Below are 7986 nucleotides of genomic sequence, written 5' to 3' on the forward strand. Positions count from 1 at the left end.
GTGAACCGTCATCGTGCACCAGATCGAATCAAACAACTACGATCGAGTTCTCACAACATTTGGTGTCAACATTAAAATAAAAGAATGCCGTCGTCGTATTCACTTATGAAAAAATGGTCATCGTCGATCCCGTTTGTAACACACAGGCAGGTTTATATCGGCGAAGAAGTTTGAGGATATTCCAGAGAAGATAAAAATCAAGTTTACAACCAATCATTCGGCTAGAGTCATACATTTTGAGACAGTTGCTTGCAATAGCTTGAAAATACTTCCACCATTTGTCAAAGCTGGTTTAAAATTTAATACCGAGGTTAATATGCACATTTCGATGGACCACGGTTTGTCATGGATGAAAGCCAACTTTGGAGCACAAAAACACGTCATTTTTTCAATAGGACGGAGCACCGTGACGAGGACTCAAGCGTAGCTGAAGAAAAACATTTGACCTCCCACCAGCCTGGATTAGAATCTTTCGGAATAAACAACATGGGCACATGTTGTAGCGTTTAAATTAGCGGGCCAGACCCTGTATGGCCAAGATAAGGAGAATTAGATGGCTGGGGGTCCTTGACAGCTGGCGGAAGGAGATGAGCGGCTGTCAAGAGGGAGAATTGACAGAAGTGTCCCCAGACCACGAGGCAATGATTCGATCACGGACAGCCGAGGAGAAGAGACGCGATAAAAAGAAAATTGTGAAGAACAACGATCGTGATAGAGGAAGAGCAAGTGTTATAATGTTCAGGTTAAGGCCTGTTAACGTTCTAGCATCATCCTTGGCTCCCTGACAGCCTCAATTGCCAAGACTCATACATGACTCATACATTGAGAAGGTATGCTTTCGATTCCGTCCCCGTTTGGAGAAGGTGATCGAGAAAAATGGTAGACCTATTCAGTATTGTGATTAATGATTGAAGGCTTAAAAAACGTTTCCCCAACTAAAATTATATTTTTTTTATCATTTCGTATGTAAAAAGGTATTGTCTAAGTTACCGAATTCCGCATTTGTTTATGGGACATAGTGTACAGTTAAAAATAAATAAATTTATAATAGCTTAAATTCTCGAAACATCCTGTGCTTCTGTTTGAAGAAAGTGGATTATTTTGATTGCAGATTTTGACATTTTTGCATCTTTTACAATTTTTGAAATTAACCCTAATAGATCTAATTTTGCACAACAATGCCCGGTTGACGACAAATGTCAGCTCACCCTGATTTTGGGTCCCCGCATCCAAAAATCAGTACTTCTCCCCCCCTTAACTCTATGATTAGAAATGATAATGTGTTCGCTGGTCGTTTTCTTAGTGAGAGAGAGGGTGCGAATGCTTGCTATGCATATTCTATCCTTTGCAACCATGCAACGCCATACTATCCCCAATATGCTTACTGTGTCGTTATACGCGTATACGCACGTCCTAAGTACGAAACTTATTTGAGATCATAGGATAGCATTCTAGTCATAGCAATCTTCGAGTGTGGACGCAAGTACGTTGAGCAGCAAGTGTTATGATCGTGTAATTAATACTGTTGAGGTAGGAAAAAACTAACAATCATATGAAACTGATGGAAATCAGTAACACACTAACTTTTTTTACGTAGGAATGAATAGCGAAGCTAAATAATGCGTCGAATGATGCATGAGCTGGATCGCAGATGCTAATGAGAATTGGATCGTTCTGGGACAGCAAGTCCACTGCAGAGGCCGGATCTCTACACTGGTAAGTCAGAAAACAGCATGATCGCAAATATCCGAATAATAAACATCCGACTACTTAATACTCGAAAAGCAAATGTTTTAATTTCACCGCATCATTCTGCGGGTAGAAGAAAATATCACGCGAGCTAGTCTCACCCACACCGCCAAGCAAACCAATGCAACGGTGTGCGGCAATACATGCGCGATCCGTCAATTTTCGACTTGCTGGGAGGTTGCTGGGACTCTTGTTGGAACTACATGACAGCAGCAAAAAATTTGAATTTCTGTCAACCGGGTGATATTCAATGCAATACAAAGCCTGCGTGCCTTACGCTATTACAGTTCGTTCTATAAAAGTATGCACATATATTATTTGAAACAAAAATGAACCCGTATTAAATAGAAAGCTCTTAATAATACTACTAGTTTTCATTACTAATTGCTTTATCTGTTTTCGTACTATGTAGGAGTAAAAAAGCCATTTCATCCACAGCACAGTAAAGTATGGCACCACATACGACACAGAAAACAAATTGTACGACCACAGTAAAATGTCATGCCGTTATACCAATAAATTGGATGAACCGTTCTTTGGTTCCTTGGTATACCAATAAATAAGGAATAAAGGAGGAGGAATAAAGTGTACAAATCATTTATCATAAAACATCGCTACCACATATTCTTTATATTATTATTTGTATAAAAAAAACTGTCACTATTCCGAAAGCATGTAATAAAAGGCTACGATTGAGGCGCTAGAGAACGGTTCAAATCCAAGAAGAAAATTGCTGAATCGAAAACATTGCACACACTTTCTGATTTGAAAAGGTGTTGCTGAATGAATAAAGACGCTGCATGACTGTATGATACTTTACTGTGCTACCAGAAATGCACAGCACAGTGTGTGGTACCACAGTACGGCACATTCAAAAGTGTTTCTTGATCCAACACTAGTTTTATCTTATTTGAGCTCAGAGATAGGAACACATTTAGTTGATATTCTAATTTCATTATTCGGCGCTACAAACGAAGACGATCTACAGCCAATAAAGCGAGTTATGCTCTTGTAGTAAGCAGTTTTCGACGACTGAATTCCATAATTCCATTCGCCCGGACCTGACGGCATCCCATCAGCTGTCGTTATTAATTGTGCTGAAGCTGTATGCAGCCCCTTGTGCTCGCTGTTTAAACTGTCTGCGACATGCTGCAAGTTTCCGTCAACGTGGAAGACATCTTTAATGGAGCCAATCCATAAAAAAGGGGGTAAGCACAACGTGAACAACTATCGTGGCATTACGTCTCTATGTGCTATAGCAAAAGTACTTGAATCGTTGGTACGTAATGCTCTACTGAGTAGTTTTGCTTATCTCATCTCACAGAATCAACACGGCTTCGTACCCAAGCGCTCCGTGACTACAAATCTCGCACAATTCGTAACCTCAACACTTCGATGAATGGAAGCTGGGAGGCAGGTCGACACCGTCCATACGGACTTCAAGGCGGCGTTTGATGCGCTGAACCACGACCTGCTAATTGCAAAACTGGGAAGACTGGGTGCCGGTTCAGACTTCCTCGCATGGATCACTTCTTATTTACGCGGTAGATCATACAGCGTGTAAACAAGGGATGCCATCTCGGCTTCATTTACTAGTCCCTCAGGCGTCCCTCAAGGCAGCAACCTTGGTCCTTTGCTGTTTGTTCTGTTCATTAATGACATTTGTAATGCGCTTAAAAATGTATCTGTGTTAATGTATGCAGACGATTTAAAGGTTATTTTGAAGTGTCTGACCTGGCGGATTGTGTTAGGCTGCAGGAGTCCCTGAAGGCTCTCTGTTCGTGGTGTGAAGTCAATTCACTTAGGCTATGCGTTGATAAATCTTGCTTAGTGTCGTTCCATAGACTAAGAGAACCTAAGTTATTCATGTATAGGCTTAATGAACAGAGCCTCAATCACTGCTATTCTGTTCGGGACTTAGGTGTAACCCTTGACAATAAATTGACATTTTGCGAACACTATAACGTATTAATTGACAAGGCGAATAGAATGTTAGGCTTCGTGATAAGAAACACTAAGGAATTTGATGACCCAATGTGCCTAAAAACGCTTTATGTCAGTCTTGTCAGATCGTGTCTTGAATGTTGTAGTGTTATTTGGGCCCCACATTTTTATGTTTGGTGTAATAGAATAGAAAAGGTTCAACGACGATTCACTAGGCTAGCTATTCGTTCACTAAGGTGGGAGGACAGTAACTTACCTCCCCCGTACCAGTCGGAGTTTTTAAGGGTTAGATTCAGTAGGACGCGTTACGCTCAGTTTGCACCAATGACCGCCATGTGCAGAGCATTTAACATCCAGCATTTGACTTCCACATATCTATTGACACTTTCAAAGCCAGCCTTCTTGCTGATCCGCATTTTACGTTAGATTAAGTTGTGATTTTTGTAAATTAGTTCGTAAGACATTCACTGGGACCGCGTAGTCCGTTGAATTTTAATAAATAATAATGATTATTATTATTATATTTTCATCTTGTTTTCAGCGAGAACACAAGAAAAGGTCAAACATTTAACGGCAACCATGGCGTAATTATCTCACCTACGAAATACATGCAAGCAGTTGTTTGCAGGCTTGAGATTTTTTTTTATTTGTACTTACCCTCAGATGCTTGAAAAACGTGTCCTTGGTCCTCGAAACAACTGACTGTGGGCCGCACTACGGCACAATAAACCATTAGCGATATACGGATAACATTTTATTTCAGCATCGACAATCCCATCCATCCCGAAACCGTGCTCAAATTCTGTTTCCACGCGGCACTTGTGAACACTCTACTCGGAATTGAAGTGCGCAGCACTTGGCAGCCTTGAATTGCTGTTATTTATTGGGTTAAGAGTTAAGAGGGCAACAGCCTCTTGACCGAGTAACTCTGACCGGAGTTTTCTATCAAGGTACCCTAGCAGGAGCGATTTGAAGAACTACTTGAACTCTAGCTCGAAATCGATTTTCTTTTTCCCTTGCAGGCTACTCATGTTGCATTGCGGTTAAGCAGTACTTTTGTGTAAAGCTGCCATTTTATAATTTTTTTTTTCGAACATATGAAATAAATATGGAGGAGAAATTAGTATTGACTTTTTTGGCTTTTTTAGAGTTGGCTTTTTCAGAGTTTTAATAACCAGAGGCGGATCTACCTATGAGCGGACTGAGGGGCCGCGGGGGGTCCCGAGTTTAAGGGGGCCCCGTGATGAAACCCCCAGATCGCCGAAGTAACCGATTTGGATATGTATTATATTACATTATATTGTTGAATTTGTTTATTTATTTTAGATGCTTTGAATTAATATTTACCATAAGATATGTGACGAAGTCATGGATAATAACGAAAAGATTTGTAGAATTATACCTATCAAAAACCATGGAGGTTATATCCTGAAAATATGTATAAAGGATTGCAAGCTGTTGTAAAAAATAAGTTCAATTTTGGCCACAGGTATAGAAACATCTATAGCAATGGAAATGTCTGGAGGGCCCCGTTTATCCAACCGCTTGGGGCCCCCGAACGGATTGATCCGCTTTTGTTAATAACACTTCTATTACACTTTAATACTAATCCGAAGTAGAAGCTACAGTTTGTACTTCTTTCAAGCTTAGATAGTTAAAAGGTTCACCACATTTCTACCACTATTTATACTGAATATTGTGCACAAGGCTCCCGATATAATTGATATGAAACGTAGTCACCAAAGATTGTCTTCTATTTCCATTGAGCCGATATGCGGCATTGGGGAAAACGCACAAACTGCACACGTCAATTAAGTCGTCCCAGCGAGCGAACTGATTACTCCCATTGCGCAAACATTGGAACAATCAATTTACATGCCCCGGAAAACGCGGGATGCCGGTTCCGAACGACACACAATACACATTGTGACTAATATGCCGGACCACAGATAGGAAAGCGAGCCAAACGCGGCAATTAGAATCGTTCAGTAATTAGCCATTATATCTGATAATCATCATAATCAATATCAGCTTTCTGGGTGTCCGAGCGGCACTGGGCTGTGTTGATGCTGGTGTTGTGCTCTCGTTGTGCGGGACCATATCCTTCTAAACCATCATGCTTGATGGCTAGGATAAGCCTTCACTATGGCACTCGCTCCCTCGTGGAGGTGCGTGGTAAGCGGTGCGGAAGGAGAAAGACAGGAAAATCAATCCACTTCCGGTTAGCGAAATCAGTTAGCAGCCGATCGATAATGGCCACACATCATTAGTGTTTCACTCATGCGAAATGCAGCTCAATGGAGGGACCGGCCATGCGCGGTGATGTTGGGTCCGAGAAGGTTATAAACCGTCCGACAAAAAGCCGTCCTGAGTGCTCTAAAGGTAGAGGGATTGTTGGACTGGGGGGGGGGAGGGGGGGGTATTTAATGCATAATTTTATGAAAATTGCATATTCAAATCCTTTCGCCCACGAAAGGGAACGGAACATCATTTTCGAAGCGCACCACAGCTTTGGACTGGGCTTCGCTAGATCCACCCATCAACCGATCAATCAAGAGTAGTTCCTGTACCGCTCGTCCTGGCGTAACCATGGTGGCTTGCCATTTCCATTAAAATTCATTTACAACCCCATCAACCCGATGATGGCTTCTTGCCGCACTTTCCTAGCACCCTAAACCGCAGGCAGAGCAATATTTGCGTAGCCAGGCGCCCGATATTTGCCAATCACAACCGGAAGTGGACACTAAGTCAAACAATGGAGCACGATATTTGCTAAACACCCGGAGCGAGGTTCCTGACCGGTGCTGGCGGTGTGTCCGGCATGCGCGTGTACGATGGTTCATGTTTTATGCAAACTTTTATTGCGAGGCACTAGCACAGTTAGAGCCGCTTACCCAACCATCGCTTCGTTTCGTGTGCATAGTTTCGAACTTGACAGTTTGAAGATTACTGTTGTTTTGCGCCACGGTTTCGGAACATGGGCAAGTGCTTGTGCCAATATTTACAGCTAACAGCCACCGGTGCGGTGTTGAAGAGGATTTGAGCTTGTCACGTAGGTAATTCGTCTAATTGGAGCCAGCAATTAAATAAACCATCTGATCAATGGAAATACTTCCTGTACAATACTGAAGCTTATAATACAAAATTTAAATATTCAATAAGACCATTCACCGAAAACACATCCTAAAACTTTCCTTAACTTTATAAACTGACAAGCTGACCCAACGAACTTCGCCTCGTGCAATATTAATAATTCTAAAATTCCAGTCCGGGGGTCCGCGACAGCCGAGCGGTAGCGCCGGTTAGAAAATCGGCCCATGAGCGCCGGGGCTCACCACCTCGACGGCGTGGGTTCGAATCCCAACCGAGACCGGACCCTCCCCTGTACGAGAGGACTGACTATCCACGTACAACAGGGAAACAAGTCTCGTAAGCCCTTAACGGGCAGGCATGACCAAGAGGTCGTTACGCCAAGAAGAAGAAGAAGAAAATTCCAGTGAACGATTCACGGCTTCGTTTTCATTTTCAATGCGATTAATCAATTTATGGGAGCGCAATGGTCCAGTTGGTGTCATTAGCATAGATTTCTTAAGCAACTAAAATGATACGTGCACTCAACCAATCTTAGTTTCGATACTATGGGACACAGTTCACACAAACATTTAAGATAAGTTCATTTTTATCTGAAGTGAATTGACAAATAGCGGGTTACAAGCCCACGTTATTATTCACAAAGCAGAACATTTTTAATTCGACAATTTGTGCTGGCATTTGAATTTCAATCAATAGAATGCTACTCATAAAAAAAACTCACATTTTCAATCAACATCAATGCTTCATTGTAGATCATTCAATTTTTTATTCAAAATTTCCCTTTCAAAGGAATATGAAGCCATTGTTATATATCTTTAAATTCCCCGACTTTTGCTTAGGGAAGTTTTCTTTTCTTTAAACCTTCCACGAGTAAAAACTAACAAATAATCCGATTACATCGTCAAGATTAGCTCAGCCGATTTGGAGTTTTAGCGTTAAAAACAAACAAACACTCATTTTTATAAGTTTTAATGTTTGTATTGAAAAAAACCTTTGTCGAGTTTTCTGGTTTTTTGGCTTTTCGTTGGGAATTTTCTAACTTTTCATTGTTTTTATTGGGCCAAAAGAAACAAATCATAAGAAAACTTCGTAGGTATGAGTCCAACCGTTTTTTAGTTTTCGTTAGAGAAGGTAAATTTTATTTTTTTTTTATATGGAAAAAGCCGTTTTTACCGAGTTTTCCCATTTTCCGGCTTTCTC

The sequence above is a fragment of the Anopheles coustani genome, chromosome 3 (assembly GCF_943734705.1).
Source record: "Anopheles coustani chromosome 3, idAnoCousDA_361_x.2, whole genome shotgun sequence".
Lineage (NCBI taxonomy): Eukaryota > Metazoa > Arthropoda > Insecta > Diptera > Culicidae > Anopheles > Anopheles coustani.